Genomic DNA, 24,966 nt, shown 5'->3' with positions numbered 1-24,966 from the left:
GTTCAAAATGACAATGAATTGGTGAATAAATTACTATGTTCGACAGGAAGGACAAGGAAGTGCTAAAGTTACACTAATGAAAAGCTTTATTCTCTATTGTCTGTATCTGCTAAAGCAAGTTTTCCCTTGTATTCCATATATACCTATTGTACAAATTAGCACAAGATCTTGAAAGAGCTCAAAACCAGTTTAATCTAGTCATTTAGAATTTTGAAGGTTTCAGAGTAGCAGCCGTGTTAATCTGTATTCACAAAAAGAAAAGGAGTACTTGTGGCACCTTAGAGACTAACAAATTTATTTGAGCATACGCTTTCGTGAGCTACAGCTCACTTCATCGGATGCATTCAGTGGAAAATCCACATCCGATGAAGTGAGCTGTAGCTCACGAAAGCTTATGCTCAAATAAATTTGTTAGTCTCTAAGATGCCTAGAATTTTAAAAAAACCCTTAAGAAGTTAAAATCGTATCTTCAAAGTAAATAAATACAAGACCAATATTTCAGAATGCAGAATCAACAGCCTAGTGGTTGACTCAAAGATAATTGCTACTTTAAATAACTGCTTGAGATAATTATTAGGAAACTGTAAAGAGACGGCAGTTTGAGGTTACTACAGAGCTATTAATAATTATCCCCAGTAAAAAAAACATACAGCCAGAAACACAATGCACCAATGACTGATGTGCCCATGAAGGAATGCTATGCTGATAGAAACTATTTAAAACAAACTTGGATATCTGTCTCCTAGGCAGGTTAGACCATCTTGAAACATTAATGCAAGAAGTCACTGGCATAAGAAAAAAAATAAAAATCACATTTGAGTTAGAAAGTCAGGCTGCAAAAGGAAAAAGAAGAAGAATGCAAGGAGGATTACACCGAACTAACTGTTTTCCTTCAGTTTAATTAGACCAAGGGGGGGGGGGAATAAAAAAGGGTCAGTGGGAAGAAAACTGTCATTTCTCAAAGTACACAACATTTGATCAAACAGATGCGTTTTGTACAATCTGCAGAATACATAGGTTTAAAGAAATAGTTTACAAATCAGGCTTGTAAGTGTTGGAGAGAGATGGTTCTACTTCAAAGGATACTACATCTGCCTATGTCAGAGAAAGGATCAAGAAAAATATATTGATTTAACTAAACTGCTATAAAGAAACTGATTTAGTTAATTTTGTCCACACAAGAACAGGATTGCACACACTGATTTCAATTTACAAATTCCTTATGTCAGATTTGATTTAAACTAAATTAATATAAAGTAAATAAACCAAAATTAAAATGCCCACACAAGACGACAGTTGCACTGATTTAACTACATCAGTTTCTAGAGCAATTTAGTTTTAACTGATACAAATTTATTGTGCTGAGAAGGCCTAAGACTTCATTACATTTTGTCTCTCTTCCCCTGAAAACTCCTCTCTCTGGGATGTATTGTGAACCCTTGGGATCTTCAGATTCCCTACATTAAGCTCCTCTCTGCATTATCTCGTCACTATCCTTTTAGCACCGGACATGAGTGCACAAAGAAGTCCCAACAATGCTGCTCTTTAATGTAGCCAGCAGAATCAATGCTGAGAAATACAAAGCCAAAAACAACCTCTGAATCGGCAGGTTACCACAAGAAACAACATTTACAAACATTACTAAATCTTACAATCAACCCTATGAGGCACAGAAGTTCTACTTATTCTCCAATTTAAAAAATTGGGGTTATTTTGGAAAACGGCCTTAGCTACTCAATGCTTCTTTTTTTTTTTTGCCCCAATTTTATAAAGGGGAAAAAAACCCAAAACCATTGAGTAGCTAAGGCCATTTTCCAAAACGTTCTCCAATTTTCGGTACCGAAATTTAGCACTACTGGAAGAGAGGTAAAAAAAAAAAAAAAAAAAAAAAAAAAAAATCAGGCCAAAGATATCTGCAGTTGAGCACCCAAGAGTTAGGCACCCAAATCACAAGCTACTTTTAAAGATTTTGACTTAAGTACTTCAACCCAAGATGCACAGCAAGCCAATATCAGAGCCTGGAATAGAACTTGATCTTTCTGGCAGCTGGTTGAAATAAAACCAATATAAAATAAAATATGAAATAAAACCAATATAAATATGAAATAAAACCAATATAAAATGACCCAAAATAGTAAAAGGGACATACACTTCCACAGGGAAAAGGTTATAGTCTTGCAGCAGAAGAGGACTGTAATTTAATTAGAAGCTCTCAGTGTGAAAGAGACCCTTAAATTCAAAAGCAGTGTCAACACGAACCACACGCCTCTGCTGACTAGCATCAACAGCATCAAGAGAAATAAAGAACACAGCATAATTAAAATAAATCACTAGAGTTTATGGTGGATGATATGATTTTTATGATGCTATACTACATGAAACTAGAAATGTATTATCCCATCCCACATTTCTGAAGAGGGATAAACTCAGACTGGGACGATCAAATTTCAGAAGACTAGAGGAAATTAAACAAAATTGCTTGCCCCCAGGCTAACAGCTTTATCTACAGATCTCTAGATTGCATCCCATTCCTGTGTGAAATGTTTTTTTCCATTTTGCATTTTAAAGCTGTATGTGAAAAATATGTGATATACAGTAGCTCTTCTACTCATGAGGAAGACAAAATGTAGTGCTATAGTGAAACAATCTACTGAATAGTCACTAGAGTTTTTGTATGTCTGAGTAGCTGTTTCTGGTTCTGCTTTCGCTCTTTATGGAAGCTTCATGATTGTACATAACTGTGGTATGTAACCAGTCATTCAAATGAGCTCTTGTACCAGATGACTGGAGGATAGTGGATGTGACACCCATCTTAAAAAAGGCTCCAGAGGCAATCCCAGTAATTACAGGCCAGTAAGCCTAACTTCAGTACCAGGCAAAATGATTGAAACTATAGTAAAGAACAGAATTATCAGACACACAGATATGAACACAATTTGGTGGGGAAGAGTCAACATGACTTTTGTAAAGGGAAAATCACATCACATCAATCTCTTAGAATTCTTTGAGGGGGCCAACAAACATGTGGACAAGGGTAATCCAGTGGATATAGTGTACTTGGAATTTCAGAAAGCCTTGACAAGGTCCCTCACCAAAGGCTCTTAAGTAAAGTAAGCAGTCCAGGACTAAGAGGGAAGGTCCTCTCATGGACCAGTCACTGGTTAAAAGATAGGAAACAACGAGTAGGAATAAATGGCCAGTTTTCAGAATGGAGAGAGGTAAAAAGCAGTGTCCCCCAGGGGTCTGTACTGGGACTACTGCTGTTCAACATATTCATATATGATCTGGAAAAAGGGGTAAATTGTGAGTTGGCAAAATTTGCAGACAATACAAAATTATTCAAGATAGTTAAGTCCAAAGCAGACTGCGAAGAGTTACAGAGGGATCTCACAAACCTGGGTGACTGAGCAACAGAATGGCAGATAAATTCAATGTTGATAAATGCAAAGTAATACATACTGGAAAACATAATTCCAATGATACATACAAAATGATGTGCTTTAAATTAGCTGTTATCACTCAACAAATACCTTGGTGTCATTATGGATAGATCTCTGAAAACATCTGCTCAATGTGCAGTGGCAGTCTCCCCTCCACCAAAAAAAAAGCAAACAGAATGTTAGGAACCATTAGGAGAGGGATAGATAATGAGACAGAAAATATCATAGTGCCCCTATATAAATCCATGGTAAGCCCACATTGTGAATGCTGTGTATAGACCAGGTCACTCATCTCAGAAAAAGATATAAGAATTGGAAAAGGTACAGAGAAAGGCAACAAAAATGATCAGGGGGATGGATGGAACAGCTTCCGCATGAGGAGAGACTATGAAGACTGGGACTTTTGAGTTTGGAAAAGAGATGACAAAGAGGAGATAAGATAGCATCTTAACATCTTGATTGGTGTAGAGAAAGTGAATAAAGGAATGTTATTTACTCCTTTCTCATAAACAAACTAGGGGCCACCCAATGAAATTAATAGGCAACAGTTTTAAAAAAAAAAGAAAAAGAAAAAAGGAAGTGCTTCTTCACACAATGCACAGCCAACCTGTGGAACTCATTTTCCAAGGGATGCTCTGAAGGCAAACACACTATCATGAGGTTCAACAAAGGATTGGATAAATTGATGGACAATAGGTCCATCAATGTCTATTAGCTTTTAGTCAGGGATGCAGTACGATACTCTGAATGTCCCTAGCCTCTGTTTGCCAGAAGCTGGGAGTGGACGATAGGGGACAGATCACTCAATGACTGCCTGTTCTGTTCATTCCCTCTGAAGCACCTGGCCTTGGCCACTGTCAGAAGACAGGATTGGTCTGATCCAGTATAGCCATGCTTATGAGCTTCTAAAATCGTACATGGAGACAATAATCTCACCATTTCAAACTCAACCTGGGAATCCTTAGCCTCATTTCTGCTGAGAAAGTTATATAAACCAGAAAGTCCTGTGCCCCTATCTGCAGGATCTGGGTGCTTGCTTATGGGTCCTGGAACATCTCATACTTTATCTAACCTCCTAGCAGGCAGTATGAGTATTTAGCATTTATACAGCACTATAAATCTTCAAATCAAGGTTCAAAACTCACCAGTTAATCCTCATCATACTCCAATACAATAAGATTTTTCCATTTCACATATAGGAAAATATGAAAGAGAGATTAGGCACCTTGCCCAAGGCTATAAAGTGAATTAATGGCAGAGCCAGGATTGGCCATCAGGAGATCTTGGCTTGTAGTCTCATGTTTAATATGCTACTAAACCAGGCTTTGAATTTTTCCATTCTTACTTTCTCACTTTTTTTCTATTTACATTAATGTTCAGTGTCTCCATAAAAGATTTCCTTTGTCATCTAATGTATCTGATGAGTTTTACTCACTGAATGCACTGTTTTTGCATTTTGAATTGTGCTACTATGTTGTGAAGCATTAATGAAATGCCACAAATAAATATTCTAGTACACATATATATTTCATGATTTCAATGAAAGCAGCTTCAGGAATACAAGATCACTTTTATATCTGCATTTTGTTATTCTGTCACATTCTAGTATATCATTTCCAAGTACAAAAGGAACAGGAAAACCATGCCTGAGCTAAAAATGGTTAGTGCTCCAACAAGAAAGATCATTTTGCCTCAGCAGGCTGTTGGTGTTACAAAATCCACTACTCACAAAAGGTCTATCAGGAAGCTCAGTTGCAGAAAAGAAAAAACAATGTAGAGCCCATATTTCATGTTATTGAAGAATAGTACCTAAAAAGGAAGAATAAAGAGCACCTCGTCTACCACACAACACAAAAAACTGGAAGCCAACAGAATCAGAAATATATTTGCAGTGTCAGAAAGCGAGCAATATTTCTTTTGTCAAAATTCATAATAATCTTTATGATATATTTTTAAAATGCTTCAGACTAAAAGTCCTCAGACGACAAACTTCAAAATAGATTGCTGCAGTCTCCAAAATTCAAGGGAGATTCTGATATCAGAGCTGCAGAGCCCACACTCATGTATCAAAGAATCTGCTCTTCACAGTAATAAATTATGATGTCACAAGCACTTGAGCATGACAATCTAGCAAGCAAGAAATTCTCACAAAAGGGTTCATGTATTTTAATAAGGTTTTAGTAAAGCACGTTTCTTTAAATTTGTCTGAGCATGACAATTGCTTTCTACATATGAACAGCACATTATCTGTAGCCAGATACTGCAGCAATTACATTTTAATGGCAAAGGCCAAATGCCCTACCTTTAACAAGCCACATTCAACCCATTGACTTCAGAATATAAACTGTGAGCTTGAAAATGAACTGCATGAGGTGACATTTTACAGTCTCAGCAACAATAAGAATGTCTTAGCTGTACTGAAAGCTAGTTTCTGGGCCACTGATCAATAGCACTTGTTCTTCTACATGTGCATTGTCCTGCTCCAGTCCCAAGAGCTGACTGTAATCTTGCTTTGAAATCATCTGCTGAAAAACCATACCAATGGTCTGATAACTGCTTCCCAAAAGAGACAGTGCCTGAACCTGCTGTACATTTCTCTGCTTCAAGGCCTATTCAAGAAGACATATAAACTTTCAGCCTGGCAGCTGACGGACCTATCAAGAAATACCGTCAAAGCATCAAATGTATTTCATTTACCATTCCAAATAATCTCTAGGACAGAGGCCAAATAATATAGCTGCAGCAAGCTGGCAGCATAAAGATACTACAACTACAGTCACAGAAAGAAAATGAATCCTATGTGCTTGAAAAAAAAAAAAAAAGCTCAGATTTTTAAACTGGCTTTCATGGTGAGAGACTGTTCTCTTTACCACCCAAACAGAGTCAGGCCCTGTCCAAGCTGGAGCACCATATTGTAAAATAGTTGGTAAACAAGGTTCTGGATAGCATTACAGAACTATGCTGACAACAGTTTTTAAACAAGGGTGTAGATTGCAAGGTTAGTGCTACAATGTGGACAGATTTGCTTCCAAACTAACTATGCTAGAGACTATCTGTTCCATCCCTTTCTCCACTTCCCACTTAGTTGGGTCCTAGCTTGGATTTGGAACACGTTAGTAACTGCCCAGCCTTGCCTAACCCTAGATTTTTAGGGAAAGTTTTCACTATTGCTAACACTGATGCAGATCCAAAAGCAGCAACAGAGGGACCATTAGGGTAGACAAGGGCTCCAGGAAGCCACTGGCGTTTTTAATACCGTGCTATCGAACCTTGAGTGCTGTAGTAGTAGTGCGCTCAGCCTCTCTAGTCGCACATGCCGTTAGTCTGTAAGGTGCCACAAGTCCTCCTTTTCTTTTTGTGAATACAGACTAACACAGCTGCTACTCTGAGACTAAGAGATGGCACTGATAAGAACGAGAGACCTGCATCCAGCTCTCCTGAAATGGAAAGATGGTCAGGCAAAAGACAGCACATGAAGATGGGGAGGTATTACCTGAAAGAGTCTTAGGGGCTCAGTGTTTCAGAGCAGTCCATAAAAAGAATAGTGAATGTGCAGCTTGGGTATCCAATTTGTAAAGAACTAGGGCCCAATATATACAGTCAGTTATATGTATGACAAAAGCTTTCCAACAAAAAGTTATTTGAATTGGTATAGAGGTTTGTTTCGACTTTCGATATATCCACAAGTGGAAACAAAAAAGGTCTGATACAGAAAAAATATTTTTATAAACAAGTGGGGGAAAACATATTTAATGTTTACATATTATTTAATACTATTTTTGTGGCACTGCAGAACCATTTATTAATTTTGGAACCAAGAAGAATCTAATTTCAACTAAAGCAATGAAAAGTTATAAACAGGAAACTACAATAAACACACACCAGTCTTGACCCCCTTTCCCCCTCCCATAGTTGTCAACATTAGTGGATATCTAGTCTCTTTGGACCTTTTATAATAAACACTAACTCTATACATCAACACCCTGTTTTCCAGCAAGGCGGCACTTTAACAGAAATCAATAAATGAGGGTAAATATTTACATAGCTGATAACAAATAAGTGATCATATGAGGAAAACCTACTACTTACTTTATCTAGATTTCCTATATTGTAAGAAAGAATTCCCTGAATAAGCAGAGTTTCGTCTCTTCAGGCTCTGTTCAATCACATCTGGTCCATCTGTCTGAGCCAGTGAGCAGGAAAAGATCCTTAGTCTACTTTTAAAAGCATTTCCAATTGTGTTTTAAATGCTTCTAATATCTTGATGCACAGGAAGTCAAGAAAGAGGACCAAAGTGTCTGTGATTTAAACATGTAGCAATATAAATATACTCGTGTAAGCAAGTAGAATCCTCACTCTACTATGAGCACAGTACACATACACATACCACAAAAGCCCATGCTTACCACTTTCCAGGGGTCTGACTTTATTGACAACTCAAACAACAACAGAATTAAACCTCAACCTAATATTTCTCTTCAAGCACAACTGTCCTTAGGGTTTTCCCACAGGACCTCTATTTATCTCTTTCCAATTGGCTCTGAGATGCACTGCAACTATGTTTATACTCCTTGACTGGAGCTAACCAGACACTCCTGATCCAACTTCAGAGAGTGACTCAATTACTGCTTTTCATACAAGCTTCTGGCACAGGAGGTTAAGGTGGCTCAGATACACCCCAAATTCCTGTACAGAATCCTGTTACAACTAGCTTTTCACAATATGACCAATTCATCCAAAGGAAGAAATCTTCTGGGAAAGTGGAATAGCATGCTTTCCTATACAATCAATCAAAAAAAATTTGGTCAGCAAACCTTAAAGTTCATATCAGGCTGCAGGGTATTAATTAATCTACCAGCTTTTAAATATCCACCAGAAATCTTGATATGTCCTTGGAAAGGATGCAATTAAGCTACAGTGTTTACAAAGGCCTCATTAGGAAGGTGGGTTGTCAGACCCCTAGGGATTTGTAAATTTCCTTTCTAACCACTTTTTCTTAAAGGTTATTTGCATAATAGTTCCTAGAGACCCCAACTTGCTTGACCATGATTCAGTGACGTGACCCTAAAATGGGATTCCTGTTCCTCTACATCTTCACACCAAAATAAAACAGAATGTTTTATATAAATGCTTATTATAATTATTTATATTATGGTAGCACCTAAAGATCCAATCGGGATTGAGACCCCGTTGTGTTGTGCATGTCACAAACTGTCATTTTAAATTGTGAAAAGTAGCAATTTCTAAAGCATTTCACAATACTGAAGACTGTCTGAAATAAACCTATCTACGTTGCCCAGGATTTAGGCACATTATTTCTATAAATATTAATCAGAATCACATCCAAAAAAGTGTGTATTGGACTGAAAATTTACATATTAAATTTTGAATATGGTTGCAGCAATTCTGCATTATTTGCATCATACTGTATGCCACCAAACCATCTGCCATAAAAGCATGGTTTTATGCTCTCAGCACTGGATTGGGAATCAGGGATCCACAAGTTCTAATCACAGCTGATATGACCTCCTTCTAGGTGCACAGACAAGTTACAAACTATCTGCATCAGTTTCTCCATAAAATGGAAATTCCAGGAGTGCTGTAAAGCACTGTAAAGACAAAAAGTGCTAGTAAGTGCTAAACACAATTATTCTAGCATACACAGCAGCAGCATCAATGCAGTGATCGGTAAAGCACAGTAATTCTTATCTTGATGCACAGGAAATAAGTTATGCATAAATTAGGGCTAGAATATAAACCAGAATCAAGAGATTTAGGCACATCTTTCTATAAATGGCTAGAGTAATTTAATTTACAGGATAAATGTTGAACCTATCTCCACACAACAGTACTGCAAAGAGACGAACATTCCCTCAGGTAAACGTGAACATTTCCCACTGACTTCAATGAGGGCTTAATGTACATATTAAAGGAGATAGTATGGCCCTTAAGCTTTTTCAAATAAAAATGAGCACCTGCAAATATTTAACTGCTTCACACAAACCAACATATTTAAAAATACGTTTCCTTCTAATACCTTTACATCAAGAAACTTCTATAATTCCTCACTTTCATTTTAAACTCCCCCCCCCTTAATAAAAAAAGCTTTATATGCCTAAGTTGCTTGGATAATAAATACCTAGCACTATATGTTTCTTTTTAGCTTCAAAACACTATGCAAACATTAGTTTCCGCAGCACCCCGTGATGTATTTTACCTATTTCCATTTTGGTGAATTGAGGCACAAGACTTGCCCAAGGTCATAGTGAGTTGCACAGCCATGAACAGAAGTGAGGAATTACTAGCTTGCAATGCCATGTGTTACCCATTAAACTACAGTGAAGTGAGTGATAGTGCACATGTGAAGCAGAACTTAATTTGGCCATGTCACTCCTCCTGAAGTGCAACCCGTGGGATGAATGCCCTGATCCTGAAAATATTTATGCATATGATTAACTTTAACGTGTCAGTAATCCCACTGAATTTAATGGAACTACTGATGCTTAAAGTTAGGCATGTGCTTATGTCTTTGCAAGATCAGGGACCAAGACACCACATTTGTTGTAGTAACCTGCAAAAGGAAGCAACTATTCTTTAAACACTCTGGCAAGCATGTATTTGTCATATAGACCATACACATAATCAAAGTTACATTATGCTAAGAGATGTATGCATAAACATCCAGATATCCAACATGTGTTAAATTTTGCATGTGAATTAATACATTTAAGGCAGAATCACCTAGCTGTTAACAGTAGGGGCCGGGACTCTATTGCCAGCTCAGGCAATGACTTACTGTATGACCCTGGACAAGTCAGAATTGCTATGCCTCAGTTTCCCCATCTGTAAAACTGGGATAATACTTATCTTTAATAGAGCATTTTGAGCTCCCCATTGGAAATGCACTACGGGCAAAGTACTTCTATTACATAATATCACAGAACTCATGTTAAACAACTCCACTGTGATATCCATGTGACTTTGTACACAAATGACTGCATATATTATTTGTTATGCAAACTTTTCTCTAATTTTAATCCTAGGGATGGTTCTCAGTTTTATTTACAAATTAGACAAACACACCATAGGCTTTATTCCGTGATAGAACCACCAGACACCTTAAGTGCACTGAAAGGCACAACACTAAATGCAAGAGACTCAAGAACTGACCTTTTCTTAGTGCAGCACATGACTCAAGTGTCATAGTGATTGTAAAATGCTCAACGTTTTAAAAAGGTGATTATTTAAAAAGTAAGCAAAACTAATCTGACTTGCTGTTAGCGTCAGTTATTTTAGTTTCCTTTCTTCCTTTGAACCAGAGAGCACAAGGTCACAGCTAAGATTTGGTACTTTAAAAGTTAAACATTTACTAAGATTTTTTTGTGTTTTCCCTTTGCACTCAATCCTTGCCAGGTTTGGTTTCGGTGTTGGCAAGATTTTTCCCCACACAGGATAAAAACCGATTCAGAGGGCCTTCAGATAGATAAAAAGACACGTGTTCTTAAGATATACCTTGCATATATAAATTTCTATATCAAATGCTGAGTAAAGATATAAAAGGCCTCTTTAATAATCTGAACACTTTTTGAATAAGGTCTATTTCACAGGGTAAAATACTACTTTGTATACATTAGAACAATATCCCAAAGGGTGCAACTTGTCTCCTGGCTTTAATCTCATTCACTCAAGGAACCTAGTATGAAATATGTTCTCTACACACACACACACACACACACACTGTGGTTGTATAAATTTAAACCGTTGTGTGTAGCAACACAGCTTCGGAAACCATGACTTTGCCAGCCCAGGCACAACAAAAAGTTACTCCCTTGCTGTTATTCAGGATAACTGCATGGAGAATAAGTGAATGATAATTTAACTCACCTATCCCCCCTCCCCTCCCAAAAAAAAGTTACTTGCCCCAAGGAGTAGAACTGTGGAAGGCTGATGTAGTCAAAAAGCACTGCTGAAATTAACAGGACAAGTTTTCACTCCTCAGAGACATGATGTGTCTTATTCAGATTTTTTCAGAATATGCTGATGGAATTTCAGGGCTGTTATTTGGCATCAGCGAGATACAAATTAAGTGTACTTGTCACATGTCTAAAAATATATTAAATAGTTTAATCTGATTTCAAGGACTGAAGATGATGAGTTTTGGCACACAAATATATTCTCAGGATCCAATATGTGGCAGCAATAAATGTCAGCATACATTTAAAACTATACTTATTTAGAATGTGCCCTGTGCTGGAGCATTAGTAACCTCAATACTCAACGGTATTTTTAGGAATTTTGTGATTTATACCTACATAATGCACTATTTTCTACACGACTTTAGGCTACTATCCGGTAAGTGTCCAATAAGCACATAAGTGAAAATGAGTGTCCTTCAAGTACCAATATTTTCAGAAACATGGTTAAAATTGTTCAAAAAATTAAGAGAATTAAAGGTTAATAATTAATGAAGCCCTTGTAACTACAAAAATAATGGTGTACAGTTTATCATCAACAAAAAGCAGCATTTCCAAAGAAAATCTTTGAAAATCCAAAAGAATAATTCTCTTAGCCCTGGAAGATTCATGAAACCAACTCTGCATCTAAGAAAAAAAAATGAAAAAGATAAAGAGTGTTCAGGAAGCCCAAGTTTATTTCCTCTCTCTTTAATACATCTAAGAACAGAGAAAATACCCTCCTGCCTCCCACCACCACTCAAAAATTAATAGTGGCTCTATGCACCCTACTCTAACTTCCTTGAGAAAATCTTTTTAGGCTCTCAAAAGGAAACACTTCAATGTGAAAGCCAGCAACATAGCTCTCATTTGTGGGGCATCACCTTTGGAACTTGCTGTCTCTTGATAGTCCAAGAAAGCCTGGATTGGGTGGTATCTGGGGCATGACATAAGAAGTTTATTTAGTGTTTGGTTAAGTTTTGACTTTAAAATACAAAATGTAGGAAAAATAAACAGCAGAGATGACTGTGCATTATACATATATTTCTCACATGTAGTCCTTACTCGGGCAAAATACTCTTAAAACACCGTAGGATTAGGCCATACGCTTTTTTTTGGTGGGGAGGAGGGGTGTGTGTGTGTGTGTGTTTTTAATGTTTTCCCGCACATACTAGAGTTATTTATACACAACATATATGAATATAGACAGGTTTTTGATGAAACAAATCACATATACCCACATACACTTTACTACCATTAGACAGCCAAACAATTTATCTGGCTGAAAGACTTAAACCAGTTGAGTGTTCTTAACCGCCTATTTAGTATTTGGATCAGACAGAGTTCATATATGATGCTGAGCTCAAACACAGATGCTGCAGGAAGTTTGGGGTAAAGTTGTGATTTAATCTTAATGCAGCACTAAGTGCTACATATTTCTTTGCTCTTCTGTTGCATTTTTAGAACCAATCATCAAACTGCAAATAGGGGGAAAAGGCAGAAAGAACAATTCAAAATAGCACCAAACTATCAGCAGAACACACATATAAAAATAAGTGATAGGAAGCAAAAAGTCTCCTTGTAATTATTTAATGAATGCATAATTATGGATTTGAAATTTTTATTATTTTCCAGATATTTTTTCTTTTCTATTTGCATGGTTTTTGTTGTATAGCAGCTGTGATTTTTTTGGACAGGAAGGTTTATTCTGTGTATGAAGATTATATGGGAAAATTATTTGAACATTTATTTATTCATTCTTTTACTCCATGTGCTTTGTAAATAATAAAGAAACTGTGTGAAAAATGAAATTAAGAACAACCTATCTATCCTACTTTTACATAAGGAAATGCTTGAGGAGTCCATTGCCTCAGTTTTGAGGCCAGCAGATGTTGAATTGCTAGGGAGGTAGACTGGATAATCCACTAAGTCTTGTGCATTTCTAGCTTCTACAATTCTGTCCTATAAACAGCACACCATACAAGGGCCACCAATCTTCACCCTATACAAGTCTGCGTCACCTTCAGCGAACAAAAGAAAAAGAAGACTTTAGACTGACCCAATTTTACACAAAGTGACCAAGTAGGGCAGGAAGTTAAACAGACTACAGAAAGCCCCCAGACTCAAAAAGACTCCTGAACAAGAGACACCTCAGAATTGTAAAATAATTCTCTCTTATAAGGAAAAATATCCCATAGATAACTCCCAGTAAGTTTTAGTATCTTGGAAGTTTATTCCTGAAATCAATGTTCTTATAACAAGTGCTGACTACGCTTCCGGACACTTTGAGGCACCAGATTAATTCACTAATGTTTTGAGAAACAACATTTAAAAGAGGGTACAAGAGACAAACCATAACAATTTCACTTTATTATATATCGGCTAAGCCCTGAAATTGGCAGAGGCTGATTCACATGACCATACAAGTTAAAATATAGATGCTTTACCACAGCATAAGAGACTCGAATTTACAGCCCTTTGGTTTGTACTGACTTCCAGTGGATAACAACTCTCAATCATTCTATAGCCCACTACTACTTTTTCAACCTGTGGACAATAGTTTTCCCCACTATAAACTTCAACTCCAAAATTTCACTACCTAAAAAGTCAACTGTAATAACAATGGGAAATACACATAAGGTACCTTGTTTAAACTAAAACTGGCTTCACCATCAAGTGAACTTGAAACACAAAAAATGAAATCTGTTTCTCTCAAACTGAGATCCCAAACCTGCATTCCTTGGGCAACTTAAACTCTCAAAGAAACTAATAGGAGTTTTGGGTGAGCACAGAATACAGGATTAGGCTCCAACTAAGTTTACTGCACTGAGTAAATTGGGGTAAAAGTGCATCTCCTTCCCTTTCTGCCCTGCACAGTGGGTGGAGAAGAAAGTAGATAGAAACTGGTCCCATTTGTAAATAAATCCCTTACTAGCTCTACTGAAACACTTATAGTTCTTCAGGCTGTCTTGACATAGTTAAATAAAATTGTATCTATCTTAATTAAGCTCTGAACTTCTGGCAATGTTAAGCAAGGATATGTGTAGTAGTAAGAACTGGATGTTAAAAAAGTGCCTTTGGTAAGGATTTCCTATCTTCTCTTTACAGTGAGCATGTGCGCACCCACACACACCTTCCAGCCTCTGACCTCCCCTCCACTATTCAAAATGGTTCAAAGCACCTTACCTTAATTTCTCTGGGGGAAAAAAAAAAATCTTAATCTTAACAGGGAACACTTCAAAATGTCATTCATCCTTTTGCTTGAAAATGTTATTAATGAGCTTTATAATCACAGTAAAAGTCCACTGATTCTGGTTGGTAACCCCGTACAAAGCTTTAACATTACTACTGTTCACATACAAAAAGGGACCCTCCAGTACAGATAATTTTGGCTAATGTTAGGCCTGGTCTACACAAAAAATTAGATCAGTTTAGCTACATTGGTCAGGGATGTGAGAAATCCACACCCTTGAGTGGCACTGTTAACCTAACCTAAGTCCCTGTGTAGGCATTGCTAGGTCGACCTAGCTACTGCCTCTCGGGGAGGTGGATTATCTATGCTGACAGGAGAATGCCTCCCATCCGTGTAGGTAGCATCTGCACTGAAGCAGGGCAGCTGTTCTGTTGTAGTGTTTTAAGTGTATATTATTCCATAGTGTAGCACCCCTCACCTCCCTCTCTGATTTGAGACTAGCATGGAATCAACCCAGAATTAGCACTGATACAACCCAGAAGTCGAAGTTTAATAAGCTTTGTCTGCAAACAGAAGACATTATTGATAGGTGTGATTAGTTTAAATTCAAAATATATATTTTGAGTAGTTAGTATCTGAAGATCATGCTAATCCCAGACCTTTTATTCTTGACTCTTGGTAAAGTTTAATTCCAGCATGCAGGCCTTTATTGCCACAGTTATTAACATCACAGAAGAGACATTCTTTTTTTAAAATCCAGAAATAATGTTCTGGCCTGCTTTTCCATCTCCCACACAAAAATAAGCTACAAACATAATTACTTCGAGCTTTTAGAAAACCACTTCCTTGGCCAATAACTGAAGATTAGAAAGAAGATAAAGAGCATCAGAATGGGAATACTGAATCTGTGTCATGCAGTTCACTCATGACAATGCAACGACTAATGCCAGGGAGATTTGGAATCTTTTGGTATGGATGGGGAAGAGAGAAGGACTGCGATGTAATTTGGATCATTGTTGAAAATGATTTCTAATTTAGATCTACAGCCTATTCATGCCAACCTCAATGTCCCCAGACATCGGAAGTAACTTCATTTTTCAACTTAGATGTTTTTTTCCAGATCAACGTGGTATAAACAAACTTTGTCCTTCATTCTCTAAACTCGGAGCAGCAGTATTTCAAGGTCACTCTTCCTAGCGAAGGAAGGCCTTGCTCCAGCAACTTTCACTGCAGCACCATTTCAACTGCAAGAGCACTAAATAAATATGGAATACATGTCTTTTATTCAGTTTGCCATGCAAATCCTTTACACTGAAAAACTTCTAAGCTAAGCACTCTCTCATTCTCTGTTTCCACGGCTGTCCTTTGCAGGACTACAGACCCTGTAAGACTGCTCTACTGCAGGAACATTCCAGTGACCTTCAGTCCTTATTTGCAAATAAAAAGGAAAACAAAGAACTGCTTATACTTGTCAAGTGTTTTGTTGATGTTTGTAGAAGAGATACAAGGCTTCATTACTCACAAGAACTGAATAGTTACTGATTAGAAACCTATGTGCTAATGTTAGGCTTCATATCCCCTAACCTAAAAATGTGGCATTATCTGCAAGGGCAACAGAATGTGCTGCACTTACTATGACTTTCACATTCTGATAATAGTAAGAGTACTACAATTTTAGGAAGGCGGTAAATGAAGTGACAGACATTTTGTAGTACATGCTATCTAAAGAGTTATGTTAGCGGTCTTCATAAAGGATGAGATTTAAAGGATGAATGTATCTCCTTTTCACTCAGGCTCTAAAGACATTATGAATATCCTGCAGTGAGAATGAAGAGAGCAAAATTTTACCCATCATTATACAGCCATTTTAAAAAAGCAAAACTATTCGTGATATACAGGGGGAAAGTTATGAAAGAATTTAACTTTTATGATTCAGGGCCTTCAATATGAAATCCTATTGGACAGTAAAGCATATTTGTATACAAATTCATAACAGTGTCACTGGTGCTCTTTGTACCTTTAAAGTAAAAGGAAATGTGGAGAAAATTCACTCAAAATATTACATTTTCTTCTTCTATGAAAGCTTCAGTGCACTTGAACAAAGAAAAATTATTCTGAAAAATAGTTCAAGCTTTGAACCTCCATATTCGTTGTTCAGAATAAGTATTTTATCACGGTACTTCCTTGAAAATTAATAGTTTCTTCATTCATCTTCTCTTATCTCTACTAAAGTAGCAAAATACAGTTGAAGGGCATGCAAAATCCAAACAGAACAAGGTACAGTAGGTGCAATGTAAGGTATGCAAGGAATGTAAAGTGGCCATTTTCTGAGACAGTTCAACTTATCTCCTCTCCTTAAAGCTAGACAGTTTCTGTGATTTCCACATAAAACAAAAATTAAACTTACCAGGAACTGCATTAATTTTACATGCAGTTAATTATCCCTCTTCAGACAGGGAGAAGCAAGTCACTCCTATCCATCCCCCACAAAAAAGGAAGAGGAAACAAAGGCAGCAAGAGATGCAGAGAAATGGTTCTGGAATGTCCAATGCAGTGCATAACTGAACAGCTGCCCTCCCAGCAAACTATTCGCCATTTTTCTTTGTCTTTCAGCTGACCCCTGCCTCACTGAAAAACTCCCGAGTCGCCAATGAAACCCTGTGCAGCCTCCTTCCACTTTAACAGTCAAAGGCATTCAATCTAGCATGCTATTTGACACCAAATCTTGCCTCCGCTGCTGTCTTATTGGTTAAGCTCCTTTATCTGTTAAGCTCACAAAGTCTGGATTGGCTGCTCATGTCATCACTAACCTCCATTGTACACTTCCTGTTTTAAAGTTACCTTGAGATGCAGAACAGGGGTCAGACACAGACTTCAAACTAGAAGGAAACTTATATAAGGAAATATTTAGTAAATATACATAATACAAATATCCTGGCAGTTTTTGTATCTAAAGTAGTCGCTCTTGCATGTCTGACAGATTTCCTGACACTAACGTAGAGTCATACTGTTTCCCACCCCAAGGATTTCTTATTGGCTATCTGAGGTCCATTAAAAAAAAATTAAGATAATTTAGGGGCTTTTGATTGGCCAGATAGGTTGTCTGTGTAACATCAATACAGTACCATATAGCAGTTATTCTGAGACGACAGTATGCACACACTGGAAAGTTACTGTGTAAAAACAAAAAGAAAAGGAGTTCTTGTGGCACCTTAGAGACTAACCAATTTATTTGAGCATGAGCTTTCGTGAGCTACAGCTCACTTCAGCTGTAGCTCACGAAAGCTCATGCTCAAATAAATTGGTTAGTCTCTAAGGTGCCACAAGAACTCCTTTTCTTTTTGCGAGTACAGACTAACACGGCTGTTACTCTGAAACCTGTGTAAAAACAATATAGGCTTTTCTTTATTATAAGACAGGAAAAGCCAATCTAAGACAAACTAACAACTTAAATTTAATGTAGCAGAACTGAAGTAATCTATTTGAGTCCTTGTCTCAATTAGTTGCATAAAGACCTTTTATAGTTTTCCAAAACAGATCTGTCATTCTAAGTAATTTTATTAAAAAAAAACAAAAAAAAACAAAAACACAAACTAAGACAACTTTAAGGTTGAACAATTAAACACCCAAATCGTGAAGTGCCACAGTTACAGCTTGCATGTGAACCCTTAACTTTGTGAATGCAGTAAGATACAAGGCTTAACTACGTTATTATGTACTGTACTGTTTAAGAAAATGTACACATTTGCACTTGCATCTACATTCTCTTCATCAGCAGCACATAAATGCAATTCAAGAAATGAGGCAGATAACTGAAGTTAAATTAGATGTATACATAGGTGACATATGCCGTTAATGTTCACTGAGAAATATAAATAGTTAAAATACATTTTACTTAATGTGTAGTATGTTATGAATGGTTCACTGTGCATCTTTCATTAGTGATTTTCATGGACCGTGTGGCGCTCACAGTGTAGTAGAATGTTACACAGATAGCATAATTGTAGAAAATTACGTTGTATTTGAAAAAAAAAATAAAATCATCAAGTAGAAATATTTGCCTACACATCACAAAATGTCCTATCCCATGAACCTCATGAGGATCACAGTAGGAAGCACTTCTTCACACACTAGATGTTGGTAGGAAAGAACCACTTTGAGTCTCAGGAGCTGTGCTGATTTTCCCTCCAAGGCATGAGTACCTTAAGTTACCTCATGAACTTCACTGCTTCACTTGGGGAAAGGGTTCCATGGTACCTAATTCACCATTGACCTTACAAAACATTTCATGAATGAAGCAAGTATGCCAACAGAGCCCTTTACCTACCTATCACTCTGCAGGTGTTAGCTCTGCACACCTGTGCAGCATGACCTTCTTTAGCTTTGAGTTTATGAACTTAGCACAATTAAAAGTGTTCTGTGCTGGCTCAGTACTCAATTTTCAAAGTCTATTAAGGCAACCAAATCAAGATCATTTTCCAATGGAAAGCTTAAAAGGTAAGTGCCAGTGAAGGCTATTTCCATGCCATATTTCAGGAGTCTAAAGCAGTCATTTTTGACGTTCAAACAAGAGTTCTAAGTATTGTTTCTACAACAGGTTTCCCCCCCCCACCCGCCCCCCACACCTAAACTATTTTTGCTCTTAACCCCACCCCACTCCCCACACACTCTCCTAAAGACCACCTCTAAAATAAAGTCATCACCACTTTCAGGCACAGAAAAAGCCTGGAAAACTTTAGAAAATTTAAAACAATAGAGTTTAAAAGTAACTGAAAACATGTGCCTAAAATGGAAATAAACCATTATGCCAATTAAGCCACAGAGGCTGCTATATTTCAAGGTCAATGTTCATACGACAACAGGTCTAATCTAAAACCCACTGAAGACAGTCCACAGAAAGACTCCCATTGACTGCAGTGGGCTCTGGATCAGGCCCAAGGTTTGTAATAATGGACTAAACACAGAATGTGCTCATAAATATACTGAAGTAGGAATGTATGTTGTGCTTTGGATCGGAGATTAGCAACATCTACAGCAGCAACGTATCTGTATTTTGTACAGCAGATTTCAAACAAATTATATCCCAAAATACTTTACACACTTACAATAAGTGTGAATTTATCTTTCCCTCCATTATTCTATGTTAAGAAGTGTAACAAACACAGACAGTACGAAAAGATTAAGTCAGACCCAAACAGCTGATAGAAATAAATGCATTCCAGAAATATCTACCTTAGTGGCACATGAAATATTAGTAACAAAAGTTCAATCTTCATAATATTGTTCTTAAAAACCTCTAAAAATCTAGTAATGCTTATATTATATCCCTGTAACACTACATAGTCTAAGGACCTTATTCCGATCTGCTGGACAGACTGTACATGCTTTATTCTTATCATAAAATCAAAGGGAGTAAAGCCAATACTGAGCACTTTTGAAAAATCCCACCTGAAAGCTAGTAAGGGATGAAGATTCTGGAAGACAGCAAGTAAATTGCACGTTTCCACCACTGACTGATTATATGGCTTATTAGTTATCTTGGCTACTGAAAGTTATCATTTCATGCTTACAGATAAGAGTTGTTTTTTCAGAAGTGACAATCTATTGCAAGGTATTTAGATATACCATTTAAAAAAAAAACAGTGGCACTATAGAGACTAATAAACAAACATTTCTGATCTTAAGTGCATAGAATCAAAAGGTAGATGAATCATGACGTTCTGATGGCCTATGAAGCTGGGAAGCTTGAGCATTGTAAAGAACTTAAATTTACAGCATGCACAACATTTTCCTTTCTAAATTTAATGGCAGTACAGAGTTCCAAATGAACAGGTATTAGGAATTAAAATTATTTATTTATTCTGTGCCTCAGACACAGACACTGAGCAAGCTCCCCCCTTGCCCTCCCAACATTTAACTGGAGGGACCACCTTAGTTGGTGCTTTGTCTCTGTCCGTGTTTGGCTTTACGACCGACCAACCGAGACTGACACAGAGGTGGCTTCTGTGATGTGACAACTGTCCTCAAGTAGTTGAATTGATGCTTCCAGGCCATTGTATGTAGATAGCCATCAGATGGTGCTGATGCTCCCTTTTAGTCATTAACCGTTGAAGAGGGATTTGAATCAGCAACCTAGAGATGAAAGGCTCCATATCCAATTATCAGAGCACCTCAATATTCTAGGCCCTCTCAACTGCTTAACGTACAACAGGTAGCTCACAGGCATAAAAACTGTACAACAGAACAGAACTAATTCAGATACACGTTGGACAAAGGATGAGATAGGATAACTGTTAACAAGAATCTGAAGGGTTACCAAGGAGGGAAACAAACAATGAGGAGTCCGATGGCACCTTAAAGACTAACAGATTTATTAGGGCATAAGCTTTCTTGGGTAAAAAACCCACTTCTTCAGATGCAAGAAGGGAAAGGAATTATTTAGAATTAGAGGGTGTCCACATGAGCTTTTTTGCCCCAAATTTCCCATGTTTGGTGCCAATCATTCAGCACAACAGGTAGGAGTGTAAGCACAAAGACGGCTCCAGGCACCTGCCAGCATTTAAAAAGTGTTGTCTAGCCCTCTCCTACAGGTCCACACGGCACAGCGTTTAAAACACCAGCTGCTGCCAGTGCCTTGTTTACACCATCGGTGATAGCAACTGTAAGAAATTTGGCACAAACAAGCCTAGTATAGTAAAAGCATTAAGAGTCATACCAGGATGTTACGTAGCGTGGGACAAATATTGGTAGAGAACGTTACTGAGAACTGGACGTAATGTTTCAACAGCAGTTGCACCAGTGCCAAAAACAAAGGTAAAATAATGTCTTTACTCCTATTTGAGATTCCTCTGTTTATGCAGCCAAGGGTTGAATTAGCCCATTTAGCCACAGCCTCATACTGGGAGCCCATGTTCAGCTGATTATCTATGACTCCCAAATCTTTTTCAGAGTTACTGCTTTCTAGGATAGAGTTCCCCACTATTTAACTATGGCCTACATTCTTTGTTCTTAAATGTATACATTTAGGCATATTAAAATGCATAATATTTACATGAGCCCATCTTATCACGCGATCTAGATTGTTCTGTCAGTGACCTGTCCTATTCATTACAGGATCATAGGGTTAGAAAGGACCACAAGGGTCATCTAGTCTAACCCCCTGCCAAGATGCAGGATTTGTTGTGACTAAACACTCCAAGACAGATGGCTATCCAGCCTCCTTTTGAAAACCTCCAGCGAAGGAGCTTCCAAGACTTCCCTAGGCAGAAGCAGTTGAGTCTATTTATCACTCCCCCAAACCTTATCACGGATGATTTTGTTACTTCTTCCAACGCTCTGAAATAGGCAAAAATACTACATATTTTACAGAGGAGGGAAGAGTAGTATAGGTTAAACAACTTGCTCAGGGTCACCCAGCCGGCCAGGTGGAATAGACTCTAACGGTCCTGATTCTCAGTCCCCTATATAACTACTAAATAACAATCCTACCCTGCTGTGTAGGGGTATCCAGCGTCAGTCCCAAACCAAAATACTTTCCAGTTTAGTTGACCAAGAATTGTCTCCACCCTGAATGGCATTTAAACTCATTCATTCCACTGTGTTCAGTAGGAATAAAGAACTCTAGCTAAAAGCAAATTCATTAACATTTGAGTGAAAAAGTTGTAATTCATTGTGAAAGGTGAACCAAAATAAGTTATGTTAGAATATATTAGGTCAGGAAGAAGTGAAGAGCTGTACGCTAGGTTATTTTGTCCGTGGCTAATATAAAAAAGTTAACTATGCTTTGCATGCTGCCAAGTCCTTTACTCTGCACCACAATTCCTAACAGTTATCACACTGACATGAAATGGTACTTTCAATCCAACTGCATAGACTCTGGCAACTAATGAGGGTACTTACAAGGGCTTATTCACAGAGTTGCTAAAATAGACTGGAGTTCTCAATATCAGGAGTTTCTTCTTGAAATCTCATACGGGACACTGGGCTTAGTAAGAAATAAAAAGCATGATGATAATTTTCTTCTAAACAATACACCATTAACGCACTACACCGGGAGTCAAGAGTTCTGGGTTCTAATCCTAGATCTGAGCGACATGCTGTAAAACTTCAGGAGGAAAGATGGTCTAGCAAATAGGCCTCCAGACTAAGATTTAAGACACCTGAGTTCAATGCCTAGATAAACCACGTACGTCCTGTGTGACCTTGGGCAAGTTATTAAATCTGTGCCTCAGTTTCCAATCTGTAAAACAGGAATAGTACTTTCCTTCCTGACAGGGGTGATGCGAGGATAAAACATATTAATAACTATGGGATGATCAGATACCACAATGATAAGGGCCAGATAACTTTCTCAATAGAATTGGGAGAGTGATCACATAATGGGAATGACTAACACCTATTTACTTCACAGAATGGATTTCAAGCCTATTTGCTATGCTGTTTAATACAGATTAACACAGCTACCCGCTGATGCTGTTTAATGTTTTCATCTATCTCAGTTTGAGAAATTAAAGTAAAAGCAGTCAGTTTAACTTCTGTTTATAGTTATTTTCACTTTCAAGGTTCTTAGTGCTGCCATATTTGGGTTTCAACCACCACATGGGAATGTGTTCAAAAATCAATTGCTTTAATTTGATGATTTTTCATTGTAAAGACATTTCTAGTGGTTTTAGTTGTTTTTAAGGGTTTCCTCTTCCCCTGCACCCCCTACAAAGGTTAAATATTGAGTCAGACTTTGAAAAGGAGAAATGCTCTTGAGATCCTCAGGTGAAAGATGCCATAGATGGGCAAAATAATGTGACTAATATTTTGTGGTTGGATATCCTCCCCACTGGGAGTCAATCCTTGCTCAACTTTAGAGAAACTGGGATATTATGGGACTGTATTTCAGATGCAAAGTTTAATAACTTGAGGTTTTGCACGACAATCCTGGAAGACATTCAGTACCCATTGTCACAGGAAGTAAAGCAAGCTCCACTTAGAAGCCCTCCCATCAACCTAATGGCTGGATTCAGTGAGTAAGCTGCAGTTAAGTGGTAACAAGCAAGCGCCTGATCTTTCCCGTATCTTGCACATTTGCTGCACAAGAAGCAGAATGCACTACTGCGTAGGGATCCGCTCACACTCACTGGAAAAGGAGGAGGAAGTGCTTTATAAACAACGTTATCATTTCACAAAAAGACAAGGAGTACTAGTGGCACCTTAGAGACTAACCAATTTATATGAGCATAAGCTTTCGTGAGCTACAGCTCACTACGGACCATACAGACTGTTTCATGTTCTGTGTGTACATAAATCTCCTCACTGTATTTTCCACTGAATGCATCCGATGAAGTGAGCTGTAGCTCACGAAAGCTTATGCTCAAATAAATTGGTTAGTCTCTAAGGTGTCACTAGTCCTCCTTTTCTTTTTGCGAATACAGACTAACCCGGCTGCTACTCTGAAACCTGTTATCATTTCAGTATGTATGGTGCAAGTCCTCACCCTCAAGGGGACACAGGGCTCCACCTGCTCCACTCCTGTGAGCTGTCTGGCTGTGCTACTTCAAAGGGTTCATTTCATCCCTTTCTCTAAACCTGCTTAGCTTAAACCTCCAGCCCACCACATACTCCCCCTAAACAACATGTAACGCTCCCCCTGGACCTTCTTCCCACCCAGGGCATCCAGCCCCACTGGCAAGCCCCTCCCCCAGCCTGCTAGGCCACCGTACCACCGCCACACCCACCCCGCTCCCGCCCTGCCCCCACCCCGTCAGCGCGAGAGGGAAAGGGGGGTGCTTCAGTTTCCTGCCCTCTCCACGGTCCGCTCTCTCACAGCCAATCACCGCGAAGCCCTCCTCGCCCGCCTCCTCGCCACCAGCCAATCGGCGAGGATGGGGCAGCTCGGCCAATGGGAGCGGACCGGGCTGGTGGAAGAGTTCAGCCGGAGAGCCCCCACCCGGGCCGGCCCGCCCCCCTCACCGGATCCCTATCCCCCCCCCTCCTTCACTCACCAGCCCGGCCTGCGCCGCGACCTCCACCTCCTCTGCTCGGGCACCGAGGGGAGGGGACCCGCGACCGCTCTGCCTCCCGCCCGGCTGAAGGGAGAGGGGAGGGGGGTGTGACGAGGAACGGAGCGAGCGCGAAGCGGGCGAGAAACAAGATGGCGGCTGCTCCGTGAGGCGGTGGAACGGACGCTCCGCCCCTTTCCCCCCTCGGGCGAAACACTGCGCATGCCCGGGACTCGCGGCTCGGCCTCGCGAGATCTCCGTGGTGGGGGGGCTCACTCCTCTCGGTAAGGGGGCGGGGACTCGGCGAGGGGGGGCGGTCCCAGGCGGAGGCGGGGCCTGGCGCGGGGAGTCCAGGGAGATGGCGGATGAACCCCGGAAGCTGAATAGCACAT

The 24,966-nt window shown here is 38.8% G+C and overlaps 1 protein-coding gene across 4 annotated transcripts in view; it reads right to left on the bottom strand.

The window, feature by feature from the left end:
* Positions 1-24,734, bottom strand: part of NFYC (nuclear transcription factor Y subunit gamma) — a 57,365-nt gene extending 32,631 nt beyond the window's left edge. Inside the window, exons 1-2 of one of the 4 annotated variants that reach the window (XM_077837853.1) lie at positions 24,578-24,715; positions 22,485-22,569 (exon numbers count right to left, since the gene is read on the bottom strand). The gene's annotated coding sequence lies outside the window, so the exon portion shown is untranslated. Of the gene's footprint in view, positions 1-3,530; positions 3,591-22,484; positions 22,570-24,577 lie in introns of those variants that run through there. The other 3 variants (XM_077837857.1, XM_077837856.1, XM_077837854.1) reach the window with 3 other exon arrangements.
* Positions 24,735-24,966: the final 232 nt, after the last annotated feature.

Source organism: Eretmochelys imbricata, chromosome 19 (genome assembly GCF_965152235.1).
Source record: "Eretmochelys imbricata isolate rEreImb1 chromosome 19, rEreImb1.hap1, whole genome shotgun sequence".
Classification (NCBI taxonomy): domain Eukaryota; kingdom Metazoa; phylum Chordata; order Testudines; family Cheloniidae; genus Eretmochelys; species Eretmochelys imbricata.
This window is presented reverse-complemented; position numbering and strand designations above follow the sequence as displayed.